Below are 12,136 nucleotides of genomic sequence, written 5' to 3'. Positions count from 1 at the left end.
CACGAGTTCCGGAGTGAAAATGCGGGACAGTCTGAAGATTTTTTAATCTTTGCGGGACGCGGGACACGAGCCCTCAATGCGGGACAGTCCCGCGAGTCACGGGACGGGTGGTCACCCTATTTGTACCAGACTCATTGTCACGTTTATGCTCACGACTACTCCGTCTAAGGCAAGGGAAAAGATTCCAACCTAGGGCCGGTGCTCCGATTAAGTTATAACTGTAAGGTATGCTATTAGTTCATGGCGTGTGAAGGGTATGAAAATGTCTACATGCCGCCACTCTAGATGCTGCTCTAAAATTCGGAAAGGTTTCCTGCGTAGACAACATTAAACTGGGCATCTATCGCTTCGTTGTGAAAACTCAAGCAAAACATTTTTGCGTCTTCGTCCTCGTCCTTTCCAGCGGCAAGGTGACGGCCTGTCATTACCCAGCTCGATTCAACCAGCCAAATTCCAGCCGTATCCAACATAGCCAAGTCTAGCCACCGTTGCCTACCAACACAGCTCTGCTGCCACAACCACCCCATATCGGAAGTTTTAAGCCACTAGACGACTTCGTTGGCACCGCAAATCTCAAATGGCGACACCCTAAAATAGATGTATATACACTCAAGGACGTAAGAAGACATGGGGAGGCCATGCCGTGAGCCTCGAAGCTCTAGCAAGCCATCTTGACACTCGACCCCTTCTCACGCTTTTTCACTCTCCCACGCCAAATCAAAACACACACCCTCTCAGATCACACCCTTTTTAAGATGTCCGCGGTTGTTCATGGCTGTACAGTCAATCACACAGTCTTCTAACCTCATTGCCCGCGCTAAACCAAAACACACCACCTAGCAGATCAGTCCCTTCCCATGATGCCCGCGGTTGTCGATGGATGTACAGCCAGTCACGCAGTCTTTTAACCTTCTTGCCCGTGCCAATCCAAAAGAAACCTCCTCGCAGATCAGACTCTTCCCATGATGCTCGACGGTTGTTGGTGGTTTACAGCGGTGCTCGACGAGTGCAAGCATGCGTAACGTTCGGTTCTGATCGCCTTTGTAAAAAAACTCGGTGATTATCAATGATCGTCGTTATGTTCTTGGTGAACGGAGCAAGGCAGAGAGTTGATAAGCGCGCTGTTGGACACTCACGGAAAGCATGATTCCGATCAATTTGCTCCTGTACGTCGACTGGTGCTTCCGATGGTATACATATCGCAACTGAAGAAAAACATCGAACGCCGATTGCGTCTGACCTCATGTATGTACGTATGAACTTAATATATGTCCCTAAATCAAAGCGGAACAAGTGTGTGTCTGTGTATACAGATATTGTGACTGGCGGAAAGGGCGTAACTCGGTTTCACACGTTCCATATGTTGATGACTTAGATCCGTTTGAAACGTTAAGCCGGCCGACGACATTGCGGCCTACGCGTCAGCTTCCGTTCTGTTATAATTTAGCTTTTCTCTTTTTATTTTCATGCGTGTTTTAGCGCTGTACATGTGTCGCGCTGAGTGGGCAGCGCGAGCCTCTCGTGCTCGCGTCGGGTGTACTTCTATACTTGACAATAAAATCCGTCTTCTTCAGCCTAGCGTCCCAGATGGGCTTTTTGTTCACCTGCGGGCAGGGGAAGGGCGGGGGAGGGGCAAGCGTTCCGGAATAGAAATCAGCGTATGCACTGTCACTGGAGAAGTCCTGCTCTACACTTCCCTCGACACGCTCTTGTAATCTGCTTTCAAGTGCACAGAGTCAGAGAGTTCGTACACCCTGATCGTCTTCGATGGGGTCGTCATTGCTCGTTGCTTTCTCGGATCGGTGAGAGTCGGAGGATCACTAATTATTTCACGCTACCGAAAAATTCGGTATTTAATGCACGAGGGCCAAAACCGGTGAACCGAAATCCCCGCGAGAACAACCGGTGCAATTTTTTCGCAGCCGTTTTAACAGCAAAGCCCCATCATGGCAGCACTCAACGCCAAACACTTTCGTTTCGGTGCCCAACCGCCCTGTGCCTGCTCGTAACCGTCCAGAGCAAACGCAATCATGCAACGCAACACCAAAGAAAAAAAAAATTACATGTCGCTTGATTTTTTGGTGTTTACCAAATCTCGTTAACGTTTACATTCTCCTTATTAGCTTTTTCTTTCTGACTATAAACTTCAACCAAATGACGTCACACCGTCGCCTTGTCTTCTTACCTTCTTGTACAGACCAAAACGCGGCCCTGACGTCATGCCGCTGGGTTGGCGCTGTTGTCGGTTGGGCGCATACGCAGACGCCTGACTTCATGCAAATCCGGTTTCTGCGCCACCTGGTGTGGCGTTGTTTCTAAACTCCTTTTCGGTCTACACTTGAGGACAACATTGAGGACAACAACAGTCAAAGCTACACTCTTAATCTGGGGCCACCTAGGGAGCCACCTATAGCCGTGACAAATGAGATCCAACTTGTCACGGCAAATTTTGGGGCCACCTAAAATTGCCAGCCCGTTTGCCGTCCCTTTTTAGGTAGCCCCAAAATTTACCGTGACAAGTTGGATCTTGCCGGCCCGTTTTTTAGCTGGCCCGTTTTCTAGCTGGCCCGTCTTCCAAGCAGACTTGTACACGTTACTGAAAAATAGTAAGGAATTACATTTACAATTACTCAAGGCTAAATTGTAATTTATTACAATTACAATTACCCTTCCATGAAAGTAACTGACCGTTACCCCAAAAAGTAATCCGTTACTTTCGTGGCGTTACTTTCAACAATATTGTCTCAATAAAGAAACAATGGGAAGAGGGTTATTGAAGTTCTTATTGTTGCAGCTTGTTCCATTTGCGCACAGGTGGCGGCGGAGTATCGGGTATCGTTAATGGAGTCATCGGACCGATCGACTAAAATTCTCCATTCTCGAAATTGCAAAGCTGTAGAAGTCATCATACATCTGGCCAAAACTAGAATAAGAATTGATATATGTCCATCTTACTATACCGGCATATACTGCCAGACAATAGCAAAACATAGTTGTAACAGTAAGGTGATAATTAAATAGTAAATAAGGTTTGGCTCGATGTTCTTCTTCCTTTGGTTCTGAACAGGTCGAGCCTCGGTTGAGACGTTGGTGAATAAAAAAAAGTTTCCAGTAAATAAATAAGTAATCGAAAAAAAAGGACACTCATAACAACAATTAATTTGAACGTCGGTTAAAAAAACAAAACAAAAGAAAAACGAAATGTAAACGCACGTTTGCCGTGTGTACCTCTTTTGGTGCCGTTCAAAAACGCACAGAGCACAAACGAAGAGCAGAGTACTAAGCCGCGCTATGGCCCCACTTTCGAGTTTCACTCCCTCCCCCATGCCCAAATTATCAAGTCTACGTCAGCCACTATTATGTTCATTTGTAACAATATCTGCTTGAGATGAGATGCGTCCTGCTGGAGTAAAAACAGGAAAAAGAAGAAAGGAAGACTATAACCATTTCCGAAGTGCTCGCAAAAAGCTGACTCACAAAAAGGGTGACTGAGAAGCAGATAACCTGGCTGGAATTCACACATAAAGTGGGCCAACTTTATAAGTTGCACTACAATAATAAGGTGAAAGAAACAGAAAAAAACTACATCCTGTTTTCGAGAAGATGATAAGTGTGCCGGCAAAGAACGAGGATGTTTGTGGCAATTGCATCTTCACATATTATCACATCTCTTTTAGTGGGTTTTAGGGTAGACGGAACGTTTTCTGGTGTTGTGACACAATGAACATGGTCGGAGTCATTATAAACGAGGACATTGTTAATTCTTTTTTGTGCGCTTGTCGTCTGGACTCTGGAGCTTCTCGAAGAGGTACAGAATCACTTCGCGTCCTCCTCTCTCCATTTTTGATCACACACACACACAAAAAAAACAAAAAAAAACGACTAAAAAAAGCGGATACTTGCCCCCCCCCCCCTCTTTTTTTTGTAGAAATGTTTATTTTTTTTTTTATTTTTTTTTTTTTTTTTTTACATTCTTGTTTGGGTCTAAAAAAATAGATTTGGGGGCTTGGTATTGCAAACAAAAAAGCCTTTGCGGAACTGAAGGGTCTCCCTTTGCGCGTGACAGTGTCACTGCGCTTGACTTTACCAAAATAAAAACAACCCTTTCTTTTGAAAAGGGGGGGGGGGGGGGGGGGGTTGGTCCTATAAAAAAAGCAACGGATTACAAGGAATCTGTTACGTAAAAAATGTAACGGAATTACTTTAAAATTACTCTAGAAAATATGTAATTATTCCGTTACTAAATTACTGATAAATGTAAGGGATTACAAGTAATTTCGTTACTTGTAACGGATTACGCACAAGTCTGCTTCCAAGTGGCCCGTTTTCTAGCTGGCCCGTTTTTTAGCTGGCTCGTTCCTTAGCTGGCCCGTTTTCTAGCTGGCCCGTTTTCTAGCTGGCCCCCCGTCTTCCAAGTGGCCCGTTTTCTAGCTGGCCCGTTTTTTAGCTGGCTCGTTTTTTAGCTGGCCCGTTTTCTAGCTGGCCCGTTTTCTAGCTGGCCCCTTTTCTAGCTGGCCCGTCTTCTGGGTGGCCCGTTTTCTGCTGGCTATAAAAATGTCCCGTCGTCCACTCCCCTTCGGAGGGTCCGGGACTGTAATCCACGAAGAAAGCCAGGAAAATGAGAAGTACAGCAAATATTAACCGTAAAAATAAAGCTGTGACGTACCACTGAGTCTGGCGTCTTTTTGTGAGACGTCATGCACATAGTCACGTCGCAACTTTATTTTTGAGTAGCTATATATTGGAAAAACATTGCCAAGCTCAACTTGTATACAATAGAGATTGACTTCCCGAGTGCTCTAGGGGAGAGTAAATATACAAGAATTGTCTCAAGGGCAAGGCCGATGGTTTCTAAACATTTAAAAGAACAGTGGGTCCGCAGGTAAACAATCCATTTATTTGTTTAAATTAGATGCACAGATGAAGATACAGGTGGTGCTTTGTTCTAATAAATACCAAATCCAAACAATAAAATAGAAACGTAAATGAAAGCTTGTGTCACTTGCTGAAACATTGGTGGAAGCATGGCCGTTGCTTTCACTTGACACACTTGGCGAACTAGGACCCGCCGCAGTTGAAGGTGCGCTCTCCGAGCCAAGTGTGTTGCAGCCAGCCGGAGCTTCGTGCCACAAGACGGGTCTCCGCGGCACGTCCGAAGGCCAGTTGCCTCTGTCGTCAAGGCACGATGCTGCTGCGATTAAGAATTTTCAGCATTTTATTATAAGAGAATAAGGGAGAGAGAACATGTCTTGTATATTAATTACGTTCTAAAATTTATCAAACAGCTTTTTTTTAGAAAGTAGCTTGCTGGACGTTAGACTCTATTCAGATGCTGAGTCATCGGCCACAAACATGGCCGCTAACATAACGTTTATTCATATGCTCTACGGAAAAAAAAAGTTAAAGAAATTTGCCAATAAGATAACCGCTTTGCTTTCGTCGGCCATGCTTGTTTGTAGTTACTCGACATTAAAAAGCAGTCTGACATCATATGGATAGACCCTGTAGCTTTGATGGCAGTTTGAAGAGTGGGAACAAAACAGTAAATTTTGACGCCACCTGCAGGCAGGGGAGCTGAGGTTGTCCACTTGCCAGGATGTACAGGTCCATGGCTGAATCATACAGGCTGCGTCATGAAACGCTGGCTAAATCATTGCTAAAAAACTACACGTTGCACATAAAAAGCTAAGTTAGTTTAATATGAAAATTTGTAAAGTTTCATGTTCAATAAATTATGGTGTCAAAAATTTTTGAACAATTAACTTTCTGTAATTACTAAATTTAAAAGTGTGGTCAGGTCAGGGTAAGACCTTGCTAAACTGGGTCAAATATTGAAAAAAACAAATAGTTTGACATTTTATTTTCAAAAATATTGTTTAATACAATGCATTTCTTAAATTCACTTACCCTAATGAAAGCTTATAAACTGATTCACACAAAAAGAACGTTTCGGCCGATGTCGACGGCCGCGTGAGCAAACGAGGGTGGACGCACAAGGGCAAACTTGGTGTATTTTAGATGTTTCATTCATCATCAATTTTAGTATAAATGTTCCTTGTGTGGCCGTCCTCCTTGGCTCAACGCGATTGTCGACGCCGGCCGAGACGCGCAACTATATACCTCGGACGGCTAGCTGATGAGTGCGCCGTATACGCCGTGCTCTATCGGCGGACACTTCGGCAAGAGAAAAGTGCACCCCTATAAACTATTTACACCTTGTCGCTGTAAAATGCTGGTGGCCACCGTCGAGGCAAAGCCGGCTAGTTTTCATTGCCTCACCTTACCATAGGCAAACCGTAAGGTCTGCGACTGTGACCCGATAACTTTAAAAATTGTCACTTACCACGAGTGCTTGTACACAGCCGAGCCGGCGTCATACGCGAAGAGTCCGCGCTTGTAGCCGTTATGGTAAGTGCATGCTAAGGTGAAACGAGGTAAACCTGTTTTCCGCTTTCCACCGGCTACGCCAGCCGGTATCTGAATAATATGAAAAGAGGCGATTCCAAACGTGCTTTTTAGAATACAAAAATATTGTGTATAGATACCTGTATCGTCCAGGAAATGTTTCCGTTTGACCTCTGTTGGCGAGAACACAAGTTACTAGTTAGGAATACTTTCAGCAATGGACTCTAATTCGTTATTAGCCAGTGAGCTACATACTTACCCAGTCGGTTATGCTGAAGAGGACTGTGCCCGCAGTAACGGCACCAGCCAAGTTGGCTCAGTAGGGGTGGTCGTGCTGGTCGTGCCGCCAGATCAGCGGGCCGTGAGAACCCATCGCATTCACATGTTTCCTCATAGTTACACCGCCCGCGTCGAATTCCTTTGGTATCTTTTGACGTGAGCATCCTCAAGAACTAACTCACTGTCCCGCGGTTTCGGCGCATTCTCTAACATAGGCTTACATCACCATGATAAGAAAACAAATGTCACCCGCAGATGCTTCCGATTAGATTCGTACTTCGTACGTTCGAAATTCATCGTCCTTGCACGCTGGCTGCGCCGGCGGAGAACACTGGGTGGCCTCTACTGCCGCCATCTAGCGGAGAGCAGAGTGTTTTTTTCCCGCTATTATGCGCATAGCCGGCCCGCTTTTGCCGGCCCTGCACAAACGGGCCGCCAAAAATTACAGGGCCGCCTACAGAGCCACCTATATAGCCATTCGCACCATCAAAGAGGGGAAGGGCCAACTGGAGCCGTGACGTTGTACACGGCTATTTTGACCGGGCCGGATCAGTTCGCGGCTAAGTGCTGAAAACTTTGAACGTCACGGCTATGGCGTGACGTCTGACGGCCCCAGATTAAGAGTGTATATGGGCTTGCGCTCGCGCACCTTGAGTGTCGATCAAAGCTACGCACGCTGAGTCTTTACTTCTAAAATGTCAGAAAAATAAGAAAAAAAAAAAAAAAGGTTGTCCTTGAGCAAGGCAATAACTGGGAGAGAGACAGAAGCGCTGTAGAGGGAAGTAGGGGGAAAGTGAGGGCCAATCGTGTACGTACACTCTAAAAAAAGGCCCGTGCGTCTGCTTTCCCGCACAACACTCGGAGAGCCAATCACCGCAACTTACGGAGGCAGCTCGGCGAATGACGACGCGGAAACATATGTTTAGACCAAAAAACGCAGTCTGAGTTGTGACATTAGGCAATGCAAGCGTGACGTTTGGCATTGCTTAATGTCACAACTCAGACTGGGTTTCTTGGTCTAAACATATGTTTCGGCATCGTCATTCGCTGAGCTGCCTCCGTACGTTGCGGTGATTGGCTCTTTGAGTGATGTGCGTGAAAGTAGACGCACAGACTTTTTTTAGAGTATACGCTGGGCGGTGGCGAGCTTTCGTCTACACACAGCAGGTATCGGCCAATACGGCCATCCTTATCACCAAACAGAAGTCGCGTCTGTCGTCCAACGACGAAGGAATACGGAAAAGAGCTCCCTTAAAAGCTACGGCATCTCATTTCCCTGCAAGCAGGAAGAAGGTGGGGGAGGGGGGGTGGAGAGGGGACAATGTTCGTCATGCACCTGCGAGTGGATCCCGATTCCTGATCGGAGCGTCGCCGCTGCCTGTGTTCCCCGGCGGCTTGCTCGGGCATCTCTGGGGCATCTCCGACGCCGGTTATCGCCAGGGGAGACGGGCCCGGGAACGGCTTCGTGACCTGGGTACGCCCGAGATCCACGCCGAGGACCCTAGAGCACACTTGTGTACTCTTCCTCCGCGGTTTTGTTTGCCGCTTGGCGGAACTTGGCCTTACTTGGCTATTGCGATCGTTCTTCTTTCTTTTTTTTTTTTCTGCCCGTCGCAGTCTTTTTCTCGTGTCTGTGTGTATGTGCGTGTGTGTATGCGGGTTGATTTCCGAGCTTGGCCCGGGTTCTTGGTATTTTTCGCGCTCTAGAAACGCAGCCTCTCCGTTCTGTGTGTGTGTTTGCGCCGGACGTTCCCGAGGCAAACGCGGTTGGCGTAGCCGGTTGGGCAAACGCGGCTCTGCCGAATATAGCAGTGCCAAGCCCGCCCGTAAGCTGGTCCCTCGAGTAGACCGAGCGGCTTTAGTAAGAGTCGAGCGCAAGCTTCTCGCGATTGGCTTTTTCTCTGGTATTTTATCACTTTTAAAATCCATTTTTTTTTCTTTTCTTTTACTTTGGCCGACCCTGCTTAACTCACTTCACGTGAAGTCGCTAAGCGCATGCCACTTTCTGCTTATCCTCAATATCTCCCCTTGCACGACTGGCCCTTAAGATAAAAGTATAGCGACAAATTCTTGACTGCGCGCTACTTGAAATCTAAAGAGACTCGTTCGGCGAAGTAAGAGCACTTTTCGGAGGTCCGACGTCGCTCACGAGATATGTAAAGGGCAGATAATTTTAATTACACATTCCTGCGTCGTGTCATTCAATTTGTTTATATCCGCATTCTGCAATCTGCAAATGGGGACATGGAGAGGTTGCAAGGCTAAGTACACTCGTAATTAACAAAACAGAGCAATGAAACCGGTAATGCTCTATAGAAGACTACTCGTGCGAATGAATACTTCAAGGTTTTGAAGCTCTCCTGTCCGGTATCTAGTAAAGTCTCTTGCTTCCGTACGATGTAGGGGTACAGCACCGGGAGTTTTCTTAGCAGTGATATGTAACTTACGTTCGCTTTGACGCGAATATGATTACAAAATCACAAAGACCTTCAAAATCTCTATCGGCAATTTTTTTTGGGGAGGGAGATGGGGTGAGGTTGTTGACTGGTCATATACATTAAATCTTCGAAGCTTTAACTGCTATACAAGCGTTATCCTCTCATTGCACGCACTTTATGGAAAATATACTTCCACATCATTTTAGGCCGTGAACATAATGATACGGAGTTCCCTCCTACGCCGAGGACGAAGATGCAGAGATGCTCCTGTTTTAGCTCGCACTCTGATAATAACAACACTATACCTTCCCAGGGAAGGCGCGCGGTCAGGATGTAGTGCACAATCAACTCCTGCGTTGAAACTAGCAAATCGCAACAACCACAAAGTAATGACTGCACCTTATTATTTTTCATTTCGAACGTCTGCCACCAAAGCCAACGGAACAAACGAGCTTTGACAGCCGTCTGTGCAGAAAACAGACGACAAACAGGCGGCAAACGTATCACGTGACGTATTTACTCGATTTGATCCGACGCTCATTACCCACCGATCGAGGAGAATAGCGTGAGTAATTACTCCGGAGTAAACAACCCGCTTCTAGAAAGCTAGTTCTGACGTGATCGCGTGAGTGCGAGTAAGTTTTGAATTGCCAAGGTACGAAACCTTTACTCCAGAGTCGCATCGAGTAAATTTTGGAACACAGTCTGTAAAAATGCAATGCAGGCGGTATATGTTTGATGACCTGCACTAAAGTAAAACGCACTAGACACCTAATATAAAAAGGCCCATGCGATTTTCGGTACTTGTTAAAAAATTTATTACGCACTTCACAACTTGTGACGTATAAACGACGCTTTATGCACTGTCACAGATCTCTGCTGGAATCTGCCACGTAACGCACGCTGATTGGCTAGTCCTCTAAACAGCATAGCAGTGAAGAGGGTTGAGCTCAATACAGGCCACACAATCTAAATTGTTTACTAGATGGAGGCCTATTTGTCACCGTGGGTCCGTGAGTATTGGAGCGTGATAGCCCTCGCGATTTTCCTTGGCTGATCTGATAAAAGAAAGACCAATCATTGGTGCTCTTCACAGCTACCTCTGAAGGGCTCGTTCCCGATGCTATATATTTTTTGGTACGGACATGTACGGACTCTTTAATGGCGCTCAAAGCCCCATAGCACGCGAGCCCCATTGGAGGGATTTCATAGATATGTCAGGCATTTTTGAACGAGTATCAATCTCTACCTGTAGCAGACAAGCTGGCGCTCTATTAAAGTGACACCGCATTCGCTTTGTCATAGTGTTTATAGGGGCCGATGGTGTGGCAAAGAAATGCCGCCTTCTTAACGGCTACCGTATCTGTTCTACCATCCTTAGGTGGGACCGCTGCTTACGTGCTTGGCGTGCAGACGGGGCCTGCGTAAAATTCGATTGTATCGCGAACTTGAGGAGTCTGCTCAACGCCTTCGTTCACTCAACTTGGGCTAAACTGGAGACAGCCCCTCTCACAAGGATGCGTCCAATAGACCGCGCTTTCTGTTGGGAGGTGAATGGTCATGTGAAATTTATGCAGCCCGAGCTGACCTTCGATTCTGCGGGGCCCCATGTTCGTTGGCTGCCACTTTGATGATCTCCAAGACTTTTTTTGTAAACTTTCTATACTTCTTCTCACCGTGTACGATAGACTAAAGGCAAAAGCTACGGACCGCCAGATCTAATCGCCAGCCACTTAGAAATTTTGCGCTATTTCGCTTCGATGCACGTATCGGTGCCCGCGTCTCGGATCACTGAGGAGGGGACGGGTGGACAGTGGTTCAAATCGAAGAGCACTGAGTGACTCAACAATTTTACATCGGAAAGAAAGCCACGACACATATGCTCTTTGCAGCGTCGAAGCTATAAAAATTATGTGGCGCTTTTGGATTCGGAGCATTATTCCTCCACCCCTAATCAATGTTAAGTGTTAAGCTTGCAACGTGATTGGACCTGGCGGCCCGTGGCTTTGGTCTTTAGTTCATCGTAGGATGAGAGAAAGTCTACCAGTCTATTCAAAATTCGTTTTTTTTTTTTTTTTAATTTAGACTAGTTTGACATCAAAAAAACATAACTCACGCGAAAGAGACAAAAAAAGACGGATGTTATAATTTTAGGTTTTGTTAAACATTTTACATTGTTATCTCTATGTGCTCAAGGTCGAAGGCATATAAAAGATAAGTATACAAAATTAAAAAAAAAAAGAACTAACAGGGTTTCGGTGAGGGGCTGGGGAATAGTTTTATATCTAGGTTTTCACATTTTTGTATATCCCGATATACCCCGAAAATTACCTTGGACCCGGTTTCACCACTGTCTGAGGGAACCGAAAAACATCAAATTCAAACTTTTCACTAAATAAAAACGCAACCTAAGCTTCACGGGAAGAAATCCTTCACAGCTTTATTTTCCGTTGGTCTGGAATATAACCTACACTGAATTGTCTATGAGGCTTCTTCTTCCATCGGTAACAAGATTTCTTATCTCTTTACCGTTCTCTAGCGTTGACAGGACGTTTTCCAAGTGTTTGGGTCAAGCGCATTTCCTCTGTAGGTTGGGGAATTACATACTTGCAGTGATATCCCTACGCACACCCCTATGGGGCTGTACACTTCGCAACGATTCTATTCTCAATGCCCGTCCCCCCTAACCCTCCCTCCTAAACATTTAGGCACCTCCCCCCCCCCCCCATCCCTAATTTCAATTCCTGGGTAAACTCCTGCATACTTGTGTCCTGATTTCTTCAATATGAGCACCAAATTTAACAGGAAAACAATCGGGTGACCCCTATTTATTTTTCTCCAACATTAGAAAGCACCGAATCTCCGAAAAAGAAAATCCCCAAAAGGCCCCATAATGTGAACTCCCCCCCCCCCCCCCCCCCCCGCCACACACACACACACACCCCGAGATCTCGGAACATTGGCTGTATGTTATGAAAACTCAAACTAACAGCTTTGCTGCGCAAAGAAAGCTA

Source organism: Ixodes scapularis, unplaced genomic scaffold (genome assembly GCF_016920785.2).
Source record: "Ixodes scapularis isolate PalLabHiFi unplaced genomic scaffold, ASM1692078v2 PGA_scaffold0__279_contigs__length_252992795, whole genome shotgun sequence".
NCBI classification, from domain to species: Eukaryota; Metazoa; Arthropoda; class Arachnida; order Ixodida; family Ixodidae; genus Ixodes; species Ixodes scapularis.
This window is presented reverse-complemented; position numbering follows the sequence as displayed.